This window comes from Patella vulgata, chromosome 6 (genome assembly GCF_932274485.2).
Source record: "Patella vulgata chromosome 6, xgPatVulg1.2, whole genome shotgun sequence".
NCBI lineage: Eukaryota > Metazoa > Mollusca > Gastropoda > Patellidae > Patella > Patella vulgata.
This window is the reverse complement of record NC_065884.2, coordinates 30,879,556-30,898,168: the sequence shown is the minus strand read 5'-3', so window position 1 is coordinate 30,898,168 and position 18,613 is coordinate 30,879,556. Positions and strand designations below refer to the sequence as shown.

General features: G+C 35.2%; 1 protein-coding gene across 1 annotated transcript in view; it reads left to right on the top strand.

The window, feature by feature from the left end:
- LOC126825381 (soluble guanylate cyclase 88E) overlaps positions 1-18,613 on the top strand; it is an 84,787-nt gene that overhangs the window by 38,422 nt on the left and 27,752 nt on the right. The gene's annotated exons all lie outside the window — the stretch shown is intronic.

Below are 18,613 nucleotides of genomic sequence, written 5' to 3'. Positions count from 1 at the left end.
GATGTCTGGTTGGAACATTTCCCTTTTAACCTGGTCAGATTTTAGTCGATTTTGATCTTATTAATGTCACGTTATTCAATTTAATTTTTTTAAAAACTGCAGAAATTTGAAATCAGGTCAAATGTTGATCACGAACGATTTAGTTGGACATGAGTTGCTTATTTTGAAAGTTTTATCAAAATCTGTTGGTAACGAAACGTTAATTTTTCCCGGTTGAAATGCTTAGCTTTATACCTCCGCGCCTTTTTGGGCGATTTTAATAATTCCCGTTTATTTTAAACATCCTTGTCAACATCAGTAACATCAGACGTGAAGTGATGCCTTGTTGAAAAATTTCTCTTTATAACTTAGTCAGTTGCTGGCTAATTTGTGTATTAAAGATACATTCCCGTGTACAAACTGGGTGATTAGATGATATATTTGGCCTAAAAACATTCAAACTAATTAATTCATCATAAATTTGCTTCAAATCCTTCCCAAAACATTGTAATTGTCAAGGAATACTCTTGCTATAAAAAAGAGGTCATGTTTGTGTCACGTGATTTACGGGTTCGAAGTCGGAGGAGAACTCATTGCATACACAAGACGATGTTGTCTTTAATCGCTGACTATGTATTACAGATATCGAATCCTAATTAAATTCTCGGATTATCCACTACCCGCGTCTTTTTCCGTGATTTTTATTCCAGAAAGTGTTGTACGTCTAACTCTTCATAAAGTTTATCAACATGTACATCAAGCGCTCAATCTCCGCGTGCAACCTTTGACGTCACGCGTGCAGATATTCCTAATCGTCGGGCTGTCGATTAGGGGAACCCTGACATTTTTGTCCTGTATACGATCCACGGGTGTTTTTCATGGAATCCAGTATTTTTCTAGTAAGATTGGATATCTCTACTTTCCATATATACCAAAATTGCCATACTTTTATTGGAAATAACCACCCGATAAATACTTTTCTGGGAACCTATCTTTAAAGTGACACCATTCAATTCATTTGTAAAAATCGGTTGGTACTGTGCAAATTAATCTGTTAAAACAGAAAATTTTGCCCGGTTGAAATGTTTACCCTGATAACCTACTTAATAATTCTGTTTTCTTTAAGATTGTTGACAAAATCAATAACATCTATTATGCAGTGATTCCTGGTTGTTATTACTTAGGCATTTTTTGACCGATTTAATTCGTTACAAATAACGGCAAATTTTGCCCGGCTGAAATGTTTCTCGTTATAACTCAGCAAGTTTTTCGCCGATTTTAATAATTCTTTTTCTTTTTAGATATTCTTTATATAACACATGACACGTTACAGCAAATGACCGTGAGTATGAAAGCTTTCATATCTGCCTGGCAGATCTAGTTTATTATTATTAGGGTTTCACACTGCGTAGCTTGTGTGAAACACTATTGTTTTTGTTAAAATTATTCTTATTATTATTCTTCTTCTTATTATTATTTTTTTTTTCCAATTTGATTGTATCTCAGAAACTACTTGTCGGATTGATTCGATGTCTTCGGTTTTACTGGAAAAGTGGGTAAGACTTAGAGATTAAAGCTATTTCGAACGTTCTGCGACAATGCGAATTGTCCGAATTCGTCGAATTTGTCGATTTTTGAAATATTGCCGTAATATTAACAATAATCGTCGGATTTTAACATTGGATACATTTTGACATAGCCAGAGACAAGGCACATAGCCACGGTTCTTTAGATTTTTGATTTTCCACGAATCGTCGGAGATATTAGGCGCCAAATTTTGAAAATTTAAATTTTTACAAAAAACTTTTTTATTCATGAATATTTTAATGTGGTATTTTACCCAGGGTTAAAGAGTCATCTGATTTGACCAAAAATGGCACCATTTTTTGTCATCGTAAATTTCCTTGACCCCCATTGGCTAATTCAGTTTTTCAGTCCTGGATTAATTCTTTATTGCTCGATTTGTATAAAACAAAGTTCATATGCTCCGTAATCCAAAATGTCATTTTTTTTGTTACCGGTAAAGTTACCTTTCGGCAACGGAAGTGACGTAAATTTAGCAAAAACTACAATTTTGACAGTTCGGTACCACTTTTTGAAAGCAAATATTATTTTTTTCAAATCTGGTATGACTGAAAGTGTGTGCCCTGTAAAGGCGCAGAAAACATCGGGCTCAGTTTTTTTAATTTCGATTTCGTTTTCGGGTCATTTTGATTTAAAGGTGAAAAAAGGTGAAAAAATGAGCTATTTACAACCCATTCAGGCTTTTCATATTTTAAAATATTTCTTCGCAACTTTCATAAACTTGTAGCATTAATCCATACGAAGAGAATCTATCTCAAAATTAGTTTGTTAAATGAGCAGTTGCCGAGAAATGGTCAATTTTGCATGAGTCACTCTTTACGCTATTGTGTCTGTAAAAGAGTCAATTATTATTGGATTTTCATAAAAGTGACACCATTTGATGCGTAATGTCAATTGTGACTAGTTCAACTCAATTTAACATTTTCCATGTCACCGGAAATGACGAAATTTGGGTAAAAACTGTATTTATAGCCTTAGAAACAAATAATTTATTGAAATGAGTCGTATTTGTTGTTTGTTTAATATTTTGATATTTGATTCTAATCAACTAATAGAATGACCCCATACGATCATATAGGTATCACAAAATGGTTTCTAACTTGTTCAGTTGTAGAGAAATAGGTAATTTTCAACAGGTCACTTTTCAAGGTTTTTTGTCCATAAAAGTGTCAATTATTATTCGATTTTCATGAAATTTTCACTATGTGATACCTAATGCCATTTACGATTTCATACAAGTAATTTAAGATTTTCATTATCACCGGAAGTAACGTCACTTTGGCAAAAACTGTATTTTTAGCTTTCAAAACAGATATTTTATTCAAATGAGTCTGAGTTGTTATGTTTTTAAAATTATGATATTTGATTCCAATCAACAAATAGAATAAACCCATACGATCATACAGATTCCAGAAAATGGTTTCTAACTTGTATGGTTGCAGAGCAATTGACGGTTTTCTACAAGTCACTTTTTAAGGTTTTTGGTCTATAAAAGTGGCAATTATTATTCGATTTACATAAAATTTTCACCATGTAATGCCTTATGCCATTTCTGATTTCATAAAACTAATTGAATATTTTCATTATCACCGGAAGTACTGTACACTTACATGTAACAAATATATAAAATGAATTGATATTGCTGGATTTGGTTGATTCGGCGTCCATTTTATTTGATGTGTGCAATGATGAGGTGGAAACCTGTTTAATGGTTTCATTGGTACCGGAAGTGACATATGTTTAGGGTAACGTGGCACCGGTGAAACCCGTCATTACTGCATCGCAGTTCTAGTTATTATTATTATTATTATTTTTCTTTTATTTTGATTAGATCTCAGCAACTGCTTGTCGCGTCGTTACGAAGTCTTCGGTTTTACTGGTGGGAAAGTGGGTGTGACTTAGAGGACAAAGCTATTTTGAACGTTCTGCGACAATGCGAAATGTCCGAAATCACCGTAGCTGTCGTTTTTAAAAACATTGCCTTAGTTTTAACAATAACCGTCGGAGTTTAACTTTCAATACACTTTGGCATAGCCAGAGACTGGGTACACTGTGTTGACCGCCATTGGCTAATTTAGTTTTTCGGTCCTAGATTTATTATTTGTTGTTTGATTTGTATAAAACAAAGTTCTTATGCTCTGTAGTCTCAATTGTCATTTTTTTGTTATCGATAGAGTTTTACCAAAAACTACAATTTGCACAGTTCGGTACCACTTTTTGAAAGCAAATATTTTTTTTCAATAACTAAAAAGTCGCGCCCTGTAAAAGCGCACAAAATCCTGAGCTCAGATGTTTTTTATTTTCATTTCATTTTCGGGCAATTTCGATTAAACGGTGAAAAAGGTGTAAAATTAAGCTATTTACAACGCAGTCGGCGTCTTCATATTTTAAAATATTTTTTTTCGTAACTTACTTAAACTTGTAGCATTAATCCATACGAAGACAATGCATGTTAAAATTAGTTTGTAATATGAGTAGTTGCCGAGAAATAGACAATTTTGCATGATTCACTTTTCATGTTATTTTGCCAGTAAAAGAGTCGATTATTATTGGATTTTCCTATAAGTGACACCACTTGATGCATAAAATAAATGTGCTTTATATCAAATTGATTACAATTCAAAATTTACACCGGAAGTGGCGCCATTTTATCAAAAACTGTATCTTTAAAATTTAAAATCGATATTTTTTACTATATTTTGAATATTTTAACTTTCAATTTAAATCAACAGATAAATAAAAAGAATACTGTCATATAGATATCACAAAATGGTTTCAGTTGCGGAGAAATAGATGATTTTCTGCAAGTCGCTTTTCAAGGTTTTTCGTCCACAAAAGTGTCAATTATTATTCGATTTTCATAAACATTTTCACCATGTGATGCCTAATGCCATTTACGATTTCCTAAAACTGATTTAACATTTTCATTATCACCGGAAGGAATGTCATTTTGGAAAAAAAACTGTATGTTTATCTCGAAAACTACTCCAGCGATTTTTCTTAAACTTTCTCTATCGAGAGTCCCTTTGGTAGAAGTTTGAAATAAAAAGAATTGGACAAAAAAGTGACTACACCTTTTTCTCGAAAACGAAACCTACAATTATTCTTAAACAATTCTTACTCAGAGTCCTATCGTTGGTCTACTATTCAAAAAAAGTAGGGGATATTTGATTTTGGGGGCATAATACTAAAATATGCAAATGACTACGAAAAAAGTCACTATAGAACCTAACAGAAGAAACATTTCCAGTTACATGTGACGCCCAAACGCACCAATAGCTACCGCATGGAATGCAGGTGATGCTTGGGATCATCATGGGGGTCCAACCCAAGATTTGCACGACTCTGACTTTGAATGTTACAGTCATTGTGGCATTGAATTCCAGGATGGAAACATCAGTTTAATTGTTTAAGTGACCAGAAAACAAATTTTGATATGCGTCGGCTTACCCAAAATGAAAGGTTACGTGCCCTTGGCATGCTACAGATCGGCACAACACAGGCGGTTGTGGCGCGGACGATGAATGATTCTCAGTCTGTCATAAGCAGGCTATGGTCCAGATACCGTGATACACAATCTGTACAGGACAGACCACGCTCAGGTCGACCAAGGGCGACAACTCAAGCCCAGGATCGATTTATCCGTACCTTGGCCTTGAGAAATCGTGTCATCACAGCAAATCAGATCAGCGCTCGTCTTCAAACAGACACTGGTGTGAGAGTGAGTGGCCAGACGATTCGGAATCGACTGCATAGGGGTCACCTTCGCGCCCGACGTCCTCGCGTGATCCCTTGTTTGAGAGATCATCACATTCAGGCAAGACGTCGTTGGTGTAGGGATCGTCAACACTGGGATAATCGACGCTGGAGCAATGTGATGTTTTCAGATGAGTCAAGGTTCACTGTTGATTTTTTGGACAGACGTAGGAGGGTGTGGCGTCGTCGAAACGAGCGCTTCCAAGACGTTAACGTCATCAGACATGATCGATTTGGGGGTGGTTCTGTTATGGTGTGGGGAGGCATCACTGTTGCTGGAAGAACGGCTTTACATGTTGTTGCAGGGCGTGTTACAGGCCAGTACTACCGGGACAACATCTTGGCAGTCCATGTTGTGCCGTTCGCACGACGTCATGGCCGCCGTTTCATCTTCCAGGATGACAACGCAAGATTTCACAGGGCCAGGATCGTTACAGGTTACCTCCAACAACAGAACATCACCACATTACCTTGGCCAGCACTGAGTCCCGACCTCTCCCCCATCGAGCATGTCTGGGACATGCTTGGACAGAGGTTACGTCAACGTCAACAACGTCCTGCCAATGTCCAAGAACTTGCTGCTGCGTTGCAACAGGAATGGGACAATCTGGACCAAAATGACCTTAGACGTCTCATTAGGAGTATGCCACGTCGGATCAATGCTTGTTTGGCAAACAGAGGAGGATTTACCCGTTACTGACTTGGTTGTGATGCTGTGGTAACTTTGCTGTTTGACCCCGGGTATCATTTTACCCTTATAATGGTCAGTCTGTGCCTTACTTAGTCTAACGATCATTTGGAATAAATCGATGAATGTGAACTTCATTTCATTTTGTCATTTGTTTCTTCGTCAGTTTCATTAGGTGACTTTAATAACACTTAAAAATCAAATATCCCCTACTTTTTTTGAATAGTATATAAAAGCATAGAAATAATATTAGTGATTAAAAAAAAGACTTCAATCTTTAAAAATAAGTTGAAAAGGCGTTAAATTATTGAAAATGCTCTTCTATTTATTATTTTTTTCAAAACTACTTGTAAAATCTTTCCCGACAATAATCCGAAAACCGTAAGAAGTGGAAAAAATATTCGATATATTGAAAAAAAAAAAAAAAAAAAAAAAAAAATGGTGCGCTTGCGAAAAAAGTGATTACTGCGCCAGATTTCACCGAATCCAAAACAACTAAAAAGTCATTGGTTAGTTCGATTAATGGTATACATCTTATGATTTCCAAATGATATAAATTCGATGGTTAGGCAATAGATTGTGGGGCGCTGAAAAACTAGCATTTTCCATTTGGGAGCCTATTCAGGCGCTTTTGTCTCGAAAACTACTCTTATTCTATTTCTTAAACATTTGTTACACAGAGTCCTATCGATGTTCTAAGGCGTGATTCCAAATTTAAAAGCCTCAAGATGATATAAAAGGCCCAAAAAGAGCCCCAATCTTCGAAAAAAGTCGAAAAATCGATAAACTCAGTATTTTGTGTACGAATCAGTAATTTCCTAACGAGTACAAAAAAAAAAAAAATTTGATGGCAATCTGACCTACTTTTTGTCGATTTTTTGAAAACTTTGATCCTTAATTTCTTGACCTATTTTACTAATTCTTTTTTTCTTTGGGTACATGGACCTTGACGCAATTTCAGATTTTCGAATTTCGAAAATAAGTCGCTGGGATTTCGTTTCGGAAGTTGAGAACAACGATTTTCATGAAATTTGGAATGTAAGTAAATCTTACTGATGCGACTTGAAAGATGGCATTAGAAATTTTCTAACTTATCTCCCCTTGGAGAAATTCAGGATCAAAGTTTTCAAAAAAAACAACAAAACACCCCCCCCCCCCCCAAAAAAAAAAACCGAAAAAATTAAGGTCAGATTGCCTTGAATTTTTTTTTTCTGTACTAGCTGAGGAATTACTGATGCGTACACAAAATATGAAGTCTATTGATAGAACCAGAAGTGCCACCATCTTGAAACGTGAAAAATCCCTAAAGCTTTTGCGATATTTTACTTAAAGACATAGGAGTTACATTGTCTGAATCCTTGAAGGAATGCCTGATAAACGTTCAGAGCAGAATTTTGATTTATGTCAACTGATGGTCACCATTTTGAATTGAATATGAAAAATATTGAAAAATCTACATTAACGGGCGTGTACATACACACAATAGTCCGTAATATGTTCAAAGCGTCTCCTATTTCTGAAATTAATACATTTCAGGATAGCCTGTCTCGTGGTCGAATCTTTGGTATTTGAATATTTCAGAAATTCGAATCTTTGATATTTGAATATTTCAGAAATTCGAATTTCACCTTTGACGTTTTTCGTGCCTACACACGTGTTCTTACGTGTGAAAAATTCCCATTAACGGCTTGAAAATAATGGAAATCGGCCGCCGTTTCGTGAATTCGTCTCCTATTTCAGATATTAATACATTTCTGGCTAGCCTCTCTCCACTTCAAGAATGGGTGGTGGCTTTGGAATCAATATAATTTTCAAAACGTTTTATGAATCCGATAACATCGAAATTTACTGATGAAAAAGTTGACCTACATAGCTGTAGCTTTGTGACTTTTTGATCTATGTTACTAATTCTTTTTTTTCTTTGAGTATCTTCAAACATTTACTTTAAATCTGCTATTTCCTATTTTCGAAATTCGAATATTACGTCATTGACATCTCGTCCCGGAAGTAAAACCAACATGACAACTTCTTGGGTATTAATACGATTTTCATGAAATTAAGAATGTAAGTAGTTCTGATTAATCCAACTTCAACGATGATATTAGAAATTTTCTAATTTATCTCCCTTGGAGAAGAAATTAAGGATCAAAGTTTTCAAAGAAACGACAAAAAGTAGGTCAGATTACCATCAAAATTTAATACTGGTTAGAAAATTACTGATTCGTACACAAAATACTGAGTTTGTCGATCGCAATGAAAGTGCCACCATCTTGAAACGTGAAAAATCACTAAGGCTTTTGCGATATTTTACTTACAGACATGGGAGCTATATTTTCTAAATCCTTGAAGGAATGTCTAATAATCTATCGGAGCAGAAGTTTTATTTCTGTCAACTGATAGTCACCATTTTGAATTGAATATGAAAAAAAGGGAAAACTCCACATTAACGGACGTGAAAATGAACACAATAGGCCGTAGTTTGAAGAATACGTTTCTATTACCGAAATGAATACATTTCTGGATAGACGGGATCAGGGTAGAGTTTTTGGTATTTGAAAATGTCACAATTTCGAATTTTGCCTTTGATGTTTTTCGTGCCGACAAAGTTGTTTACGAGTAAATATCGCTTTGACTTCGCGCGATTTTGACCTATTTTAATGGTTATTTTTTCTTGTTGAGATTCTATGTATACTCAGCAGCAAAAGAAACGTGAGGTTGGTATGTTACTGTGAATAGACGCATTGCATAAAACTTGCCACATGTTTTTATTGTATATTTGTGACCACATCTCCAACTTTACCTGAGCAATAAGGCCCCTTCCCAAACACAGAATTGAACCCAGGAAATATTCTCAAAACGCAACCAGACTTCTGAGATGGTAATGTAGTCTCTATGATTTTCATGTAACTCATGCTGCACGTGCTGTTCACCGAGACCAGCCCTATAAAATGCACCACATACCTAGTTCAGTCATTCATACTACAACGTCAGCAGCATGCCACTACTCGCGACAGCTCAGGGGAACCAGGCGCTTGGAAGACTCGACGCTGGTGACAATGCCCAAGCCGTTGTCAGTCACTTTCAGGTCAATGTTCGGACCATCTACCGGCTTCAGAAAAGCTTTCGGGCCACCAACACCACGGCTAATCGCCCCCGAACTGGTAGACCAAAGGTTACCACAAGACGACAAGACCGCCATGTTGTGCGACACCTCGTGCAGAATCCCTTCACCCAGGCATCTGAGACAGCACATCAGACAGTGCGAACACACGGAAGACCCATCAGTACCGATACAGTGCGCCGAGAGAACATCCATTGCCGTAGACCTTACCGTGGACCGGTCCTCACCATCGACGTACACGTCTACAGTTTGCCCAACAACACCAGAACTGGTGACACAGGCATGAAGAACTGTTCTGTTCACAGATGAGAGTCGGTATTGCGTATCAACTGCAGATGACAGTACAAGAATATGGCGTCGACGTGGCCAACGTTATTCTGACCAACGTGTCATGGAACGATTCTCATGGGGAGGTCCATGCATATTGGTTTGGGGTGGAATCGGCCTGAACCAGAGAGTGGGTCCTGTGGTGTTCCAAAATCTTGGTGCAGGGAGAGGAGGCGGCATCACAGCAGTGCGCTACATCGATAATGCTCTCGGACTTAAACCAGATTTAACTTCTCTGGGGTGAAATTCAGAGGAGACTTAATAACGTCGTACCGAGACCAACCACAGCCGATGGATTGCGCCAGGCTTTTCTGAGAGTGTGGTTCCAGGTGCCAATGGCGTTCATCAATCGTCCGGTTCTCTCCATGTACAGACGCTGAGCTGTTGTTATTGACACGCCAGATACTGATGTATAGACTATACTGAGCGCCGTGGAAAACGCATGACTTAGTTTTTCGTATAACAAAATGATCCTGTAAACATATCTTATTTATTTTGCTTCTTATTGTGAACAATATTCAAATGGGAACACATCAATAATAACACATTTGTACACTTATGGATGTTTAATCTGTAATCAAGGATACAAAGTCACAGGGGTCAAAACCAAAAGTACGAAACAGATGTCAGTAGCGCGTGTGTCCTCCACGGGCCATCATCACGGTAGGCTACAGCATTAACGCGACCCCTGCAAATGTGTAGGGCGGTCCGGTGATGAAATGTGAAGCCTCCCCAGACCATTACACCTCCCCCACCCCATCGATTCGTTTCGAAGACGCAGCAGTCTGCAAGACGTTCCCCAAGTCGCCCCCACACGCCCCCATCAGCGTGATAAAGATGAAAGCGACTCTCATCACTGAAGAGCACACTTTGCCCGTCTACTCTTCTCCTTGTCTGGTGTCCTTGAGCCCATATCAAACGCCGCTGACGGTGATGATCCCTCAGGATAGCTCCAACATAAGGTCGTCGTGCACGGAGTCCTACTTCTCTTAGACGACGTCTTACGGTGTTGGCACTTACTGGTCCTTGTCTTCCGACGACTGCTGCACCTGTTCGAGTCGCTTCACACGTCCAACAACAAATACGACAGATTGACGTTTCCCAGTTCATGTACTGCACATTAAGTTAAAATATGCTTTTAAAGGGCTCACACACAATGCTGCACGTGAATATTGGGTTTTTCATGTGCATCTCGTGCAATTTGTTTTTGTGCACACGGGCCGATATTTTTTGCGTTTGGGAGCATTGTGTGAAACAAAAGTTCATAGTATTGCATAATATTATACATACAAAACCACCTAGTAATAAAATATTTGGGGAAAAAAGTGATGCGTTTTCCATGGCGCTCAGTATATTTACAAACTCTAAACCTTCTCGTAATGTCTTGAAATTGTGATGAATTAATCACGAATGTGTCAACATACTGTTAACAAAAAATTGCTTTGATCCATTTAATAAGTCGTTTCCTAGAATGATTTGATTAAAGTGCCTCTCTGATTTTGCAATCGTACTGACGTTTTTGTTTTGCTGTTTAGTATATAACCCATGACATGTGACAGGAAGTGACTGTGAATATGAAAGCTTTCATATCTGCTTCGCAGATCTATTTAGGGTTTCACATTTTGCTTATATCTCAGTAATTACTTGTCGGATCGATTCGACGTCTTCGGTTTTACTGGGAAAGTGGGTGTGGCTAGAGTATAATGCTAGTTTGAACGTTCTGCGACAATGCGAAATCACCGAAATTGTCGTTTTTAAAATATTGCCGTAATTGTAACAATAATCGTCGCATTTTAACATTTGATACATTTTGGCATAGCCGGAGACATGACACATAGCTACGGTGCATTAGATTTTTGATATTTGACTAATTTTTTTAAATATGAGGCGCCAAATTTTGACAAAAAACTTTTTTTTATTAATGAATATTTTTTTTATGCCATTTACCCAGGGTTAAAGGGTCGTCTGATTTGAGCAAAAATCTGAACATTATTTGTCTCGATAATTTTTCTTGGTCGCTATTGGGTAATTCAGTTTATCCGTTCTAGGTTCAGTATTTATTGCCCGATCTTTATAAAACAAAGTTCGTATGCTTCATGGTGCAAATTCTGATTTTTTTTATTACCGATAAAGTTTTCTATCGCAGTGGATGTGACGCAATTTTGCTAAAAACTCTGATTTTGATGTAGCAAATGTTAGTTTTTGGAAATCTGATAGATCAAGATATATGCCCCTACGATATATGCGCAAAAAAAGTCGGACTCAGTTTTTTTTTTGATTTTGTTTTTGTGCCATTTCGATTTAAAGGTGAAAACAGGTGTAAAAATGAGCTATTTACAACGCATTCAGGCTTTTCATATTTTCAAATATTTTTTCGTAACTATTATAAACTTGTAGCTATAATCTTTACGAAGACAATCTATACGAAGTTAGTTTGCAACTTTGGCGGTTGCCGAGAAATAGGAAATTTTGCATGAGTCACTTTTCATGTTTCTTTTGCCTATAAAACGTTTCAGTTATTGATTGATTTTGAAATTGTTTTCACCATTTGATGCCTAATACTAATTATGAAAACGTCAAATCAATTGATCATTTTCACTTCCACCGGAAATGGCGTCATTTTTGCAAAAACTGTACTTTTGGCCTTCAAAACAAATATTTTATTAAACTTGGTGATATTTATTATTTATTTATAATTAAGATATTTGATTCCAATCAACAAATAAAATGAATCCATGCCATCATATAGATATCACAACGTAGTCTCTAACTTATTCAGTTGCCGTGAAATAGACGATTTTCTACTAGTCACTTTTAAAGGTTTTGGTCCATAAAATTGTCAATTATTATTCGAGTTTCATAAGATTTTCACCATGTGATGCCTAATGCCATTTACTATTTCATCAAAGTAATATAAGATTTTCATTATTACCGCAAGCAATGTCATTTTGGCAAAAACTGTATTTTTAGGCTCCAAAACAAAAATCCTTTTGAACTGGGCAATATTCACTATTCGTATAAAATCATATTTGATTCCAGTGGACAAGTAAAATGAATCAATACGACCATATAGATTTCAAAGACATGTTTCTAACATCTTTCCTTGCCCAGAAATAACCAATTTTGTCAGTATCACTTTTTAAGATTTTTCGCATTTTAATTTTAGTTTATGGGTTCTAGATTAATTGTTTATAGTTGATTTTGTATAAAAGCAACGCTTATATGCTCGGAGGTGCAAATTCTAAACTTATTGCTACCAATAAAGAATTCAGTCGGCACCGAAAGTGACGCAATTTTGCCGAAAACTTTAATTTTGATGGATCAGGAGGTCTTTTTAAAAGCAAATATTAAATTTTACAAATCTAATAAATCAAGATGAATGCTCCTACTATCGGCACAAAATAAGTCTTGTTCATTTTTTTTCTTAATTTCAGTTTTGTATTTCCACAATTTCGATTTAAAGGTGAAAAAAATATAAAAATGAGCTTTTCATATTTTAAAATATTTCTTTGCAACTTACAAAAACATGAAGATAATGTATGTAAAAATTGGTTTGTGATATGAGCAGTTGCCGAGAAATAGGCAATTTTGCATGCATCACTTTTCACGTTATTTTGCCTGTAAAAGAGTCAATTATTTATTTTACCATTTGATGCCTAATGCCAATTTTGACTAGGTCAAACCAATTTACCAATTTCAAAAAAATATTTATACTAGAAATGACAAAATTTTGACAAAAACTGTATTTTTAGTCTTCAAAACAAATATCTTCTTCAAATGAGTGTTATTCAATATTCCTTTAAAATTATGATATTTAATTCCATCCAACATTTAGAATGATTTAATACTATGCTATAAATATCATAAAATTGCTTCTAACTTTTTCCGCTACTGAGAAATAACCAGCAAGTGTCACTTTATTAGAATTTTTTTCGCATTTTAATTTCCCATAAGAAATTCTCATTGGCTAACTTATCGGTAATGGAATTGATATTGCTGGATTTGGTTGATTCTTCGTCTATTTTATAAAACGTGTGCAATGCTTACGTGGAAATTTGTTTACTGGAAGTGACGTATGTTCAAGGGTAACGTTGCACCGTGAAACGCGTCATTACCACATCGCAGTTCTAGTTATTATTATTATTTACTGCGGACGCTTATTTCTCAGTCCCCTTAAGAGATACTGACCTGGGATCTAATTTTTATCGAGAAACCATTAGTTACTCCATAAACTATTTTTGAAACTTCTGCGCAGACCGGAAGTGGCCGAATTTGGTATGGTGCCAAAAAGTAAAAAAAAAAAAAAGGTCGTTGTCTCGTCAATGCTTTACCTATTTTCAAACAAATGACATTTTCGGAAACCCTGGGTCTTTTCGGGGACGATAGCAGTTGAAAATGTAGAAATTTCGAAACTTCGTCCTTGACTTCTAGCGTTCAAAAAATGAAAAAAATGTTGTTTAAGAGACAATTTTGTTATTTTTCAAAATTATCAAATTTTACCTACATTTTTGGATACCTGATGTCCATCCAATTCCAGCCATATAAGTTTCATTCTGTGTTATTGCCCTTTATTTTTCGAATTTCCTACCCATTTATATTTTTTTGAAAGGATCAATCGATGTTTCTGAAAGTCCTGCAAAATAAAGCCATATGGTCATGGTCATACCGATCGATAAAGCAATTCCAACAACGATCCGGAAGTATTCGAAATCGAAAAAAGTCGAAAAATCGTGAAATCTTAGAAAATGCTCTACTATTTTTTATTTTTATTTTAACAGGTTTTCTAAAAAAAAGAGGTTATACATTCAGATAGCTGACCTAATTACGATTCTAACGATGTATAATATATATAGAGTTATTGAAATTTAATTCTCGATATTTTGACATTTTTGTCGAAAACGACAACTACGACGTTTCTTACTCAAGTCCTATCGGTTGTCTAGGGTGTGAATCCATAAATAAAAGCATTGAAATAGGACCTCCCATCTTTGTAAAAAAGTTGAAAAAAGGTTGATCTTGCGAAAAAAGTGATTACCAAACCAGATTTCACCGAATCAAAACAACTAAATTGTCATGGACGATATTATGGCATCTAAATGGTACAAATTCGATGCTTAAGGCAATAGATTATTGGACGCTGAAAATCTAGTATTTTCCTTTTCGGAGCCTATTCAGACGCTTTTATCCCGAAAACTACTCTTAATTTTTTTTTCTTAAACTTCTGCTTAACGGTGGTCTAGAGTGTGAATCCAAAGTTAAAGGCCTCAATATGATATAAAGGGTCCAAAAAGGGCCCCAATCTTTGAAAAAAGTCGAAAATCGTTAAATTATTGGAAATGCTCTTCTATTTTTCTTTAAACTGTTCAATGGATTTTTCTGAAACTTCTGGTACAGAAAGTTAAGTTAACATACAGCTTGTTAAATCTATCCCGACAATGATCTGCATACCGAAAGTAGTCGAAAAAATATTCGATATTTTGACCAAAAAAACAAACAGTAAAAAATGGGTGCTCTTGCGAAAATCGTGCTTTCACCGTCGGGTATGACCTGATCAAAACAACTAAAGTATCGTTTGGTAGGTCGGTGAATGGACTATTGCATGACACTCTTCCTGTCTGATTTCTGAAAGCCGGTTCAGTGCTGCTTGCAGGCCTAGTTATTATTATTTTATTGTTCTTCTTTTATTTTGATTAGATCTCAACAACTGCTTGTCGCATCGTTACGAAGTCTTCGGTTTCACAGGGAAAGTGGGTGTGACTTAGAGGATAAAGCTATTTTAAGCGTTCTGCGACAATGCGAAATGTCCGAAATCACCTAAGTTGTCGTTTTTAAATATATTGCCTTAATTTTAACAATAACGGTCGGAATTAACTTTCAAAACACACAGATTTTTAAGAAGAATATTCATCTATGGCAAGGCTTGGGGGCAAATTTTATGGAACTTTTCGCCACAAGAGTTCCACAAGATATTAGGTTTCTGAAAATAAATACATTCCATAAGATTTTCTACTTAAAATAATATTGTAGCCCAAAATGGAAATTTCTTGGATTCTGATTGGTCGAAAAGTGGCGTCGAATGAGTATAACAGTACTCTAAACTGCGAATGAATATTTTCTGGGTGCTAGACTCTGTTTGGAGTGGCCAAAAATTCTACACCTTAAAACTTTATTCTAGGAAATCTTCATGAATTTTTTCTTGTATGTCATCAACAATGAAATTCAACCATTGGCTTATTGAAACACACACCTGAAACACAAAAAAACAAAGTTAGTGAGTGTATTTAAAAGATAATAAGTAAATTTAATTTTTAAATATTTTTGGCTACAATATCGATAAACACCTCCTGTTTAGAATTTATCGGACTGTTATTGTCCATTTAATACCGCTTAAATTTTTCATTAGAAACGCTCGATCGCTACGCGATCTCGGCCTCTAATGATTTAAGCGGTATCAAATGGACAATAACAGTCCTCTAAATTCTAAACAGTCGGTGTTTATCTCCTAATTCATAGAGTGTTTTAGGTCTGTGGTGTTTTTCACCACAAGAGTTCCACAAGATATTGGACTTTTTTTCTTCAAAAATTGCTTCTCAGACCTCCCTATATGCCTGTGTGGTACCACATTCCACAAGATTTTCGATTTAAAATAATTTTGATACAGACCCCCTATATGCCTATGAAAATTTTTGATAATATTGATATTTTTTCTATGTCCAATTTCTTGTGGAAGTTTTGTGGTAAAAAAAAACAGAAAAAATATCAATATTTTCAAAAATTTCTTCTCAGACCCCCTATATGCCTATGAAAATTTTGTGGAATGTGGTGCCACACAGGCATATTGGGGCTCTGAAAAGAAATTTTTGAAAGAAAATAATGTTTTTTTTCTAAGTCCAATATATTGTGGAACTCTTGTGGTGAAAAACTCCACAGAATAATATATTGTAGAATATATTTCCCCCACATCTTACAAGATGATTGGATAAACTATTATTGTTCCAGCAAAATAAAAAGAAAATGTTTCATAAAGTGTTCATGGTCCACTTTTCCAAAATCCCCCCAAACCTTGGACAGATTGTCATTGCGTTCTATATATTTTGTAAAATGTGCATAATATTGGTTGAGGATATTAAACATGAGTGATGATAGATACTCAAAAAGATGCAATTGAATATAGTTTAAATCACAAGAAGCAGGATGAACCACTAGTGCATCTAAGATTAGAGAATTAGTCTGTAATTTTGGTTTTCATCATGCTTGGCTTCAACAAACTTTTCCTAATAGAATTTGAACAAAGGGTTAAAAACAACATGCTACAATTTCGGTATTCTTTTAATGAACCCTTTTCAAAGTTCGAATATTACTATTTTGTCAACGAACAATTAGAACCAGAAACTATCTATCATTTGTAAAATCAAAACAGTATAGGACTGTAGACTTCTGTTGTCCAGAAATAATCTGGCAACAGAAAAAGGGAGACAATTTTGTATAGTGAGGCAAGAAAGATTTCTGTACATATTGTTTTCATTTTGAAAATATTAGTGTTGTACACTGTTGTTGGAACTGCAGTTTACTTTTTCAAAAATTTTATACTAATATATTCGCAATGAAATTAACTTACATTGCATATCTAATCAGAATTTATTGAGCCTTTGAAGAAAAATAACAGAAATCTTCCAGAATGTATGTAAATTTGTATATCTTGCATTCTGTAGAGAGAGAAAATGGGATTTAACGTCCACTCGACACAAACTGGACAAGTGACCCTACTCACGTACAGCCGGAGATTCGAAGCCACGCCAGTTGACCCAATGACGGGCCTTATGATACAGCGCGCACGTGCTAAACATTCGACCCCCCCCCCTTGCATTCTGTAGGAAAGATGTGTTTATTAAAAGTTTATGAAAATATTGTTACGTATATTTGTTGGATGGATGCATGTTGAAGTCATATAAATTGAACTAAGTGCCTCAGATCTTGATATTTATCTTTTTATCAGAATGAATATTTGTAACCGGTTGTCAATGAATTAAATCCATTCTATGTTTATACATGTATTGTATTGTTATATATCTTTGACCTAGTATAAATATACACATACACAAGTTTCCTTACAGCTCGATTACTGTCCTCCGCTTGTAATAAAGAAGTGAATCCGTATTTTTTTTTTTTTTTAGCTAAGTTAACAATTATGTTATAACTCTTCTATTTATTATCAAAACACTCTGAATTTTGAAAGTGTTTCGATCTAGATCTTTGTCTGATGAAAAATTCTAAAGAGTTTTAGAATATTATAACAAGAAATCTGTTCTTTATTGCGTTAACAAGATTTAAAGTCCGGACGTAAATGAGGAAATAAATCTGGATTTGATAGGGTTATTCCTGTTGACCAAATAAACAATTTCTGTAAATTTTAATAAAAGCCGACAGGAACTGTAGTTTACAGAGAGTGCTGACAAGAAAAAGTTGAATGGGGTGCTACGGTTTACTGCTTTGTTTTAATAAATTAATCACCCCACAATCAATCAATTAAAATGTGAACAGACAGACAAAAACCAACCCATAACAAGCATCAACTGCATTACTAGTTATAACCCCATAATTAACCGTATAATGCATGTCCATATGCGTAAGATCAGACTTAAATATATCTCTTATTATCATGGGATCAGTTTGTTCTATTATAATTATATGCTGGGTGTAAGCTGACTTATCAATTCTTTCTATACATAATGTATCGCTTGAATAATTACCATTATCATTCTATTTAACTGATATAATTACAATCCCAATGCACAGATTAACAATAGGAAGTTACAAATATAACAGATATGCATGGTTGAATGTGATAGTTAATTTGTATATAATAAACCATATTATTAGTTTCTGAGGAATCAATAAACAATTCCAGGAATTGAGATACAACCAGGGATCCTTGTCTTTGTGTTTTTAAAACGGCTTAATAATTTGAGCTTAATAAAACAGAGACAGTGAAACATAAACCAAACAAATATTTGCTTTTCGTCCTGACACATAAACAACAATAAAAAAGCAAAACCACAAATGACCGACGGAAGATTTAGGGTGCGTTTTCAAAGCTATATATTGAATTTCAGCAAGGGTTAAAATGCACAAATAAATAAATTTAAAAAAAGAGAAAG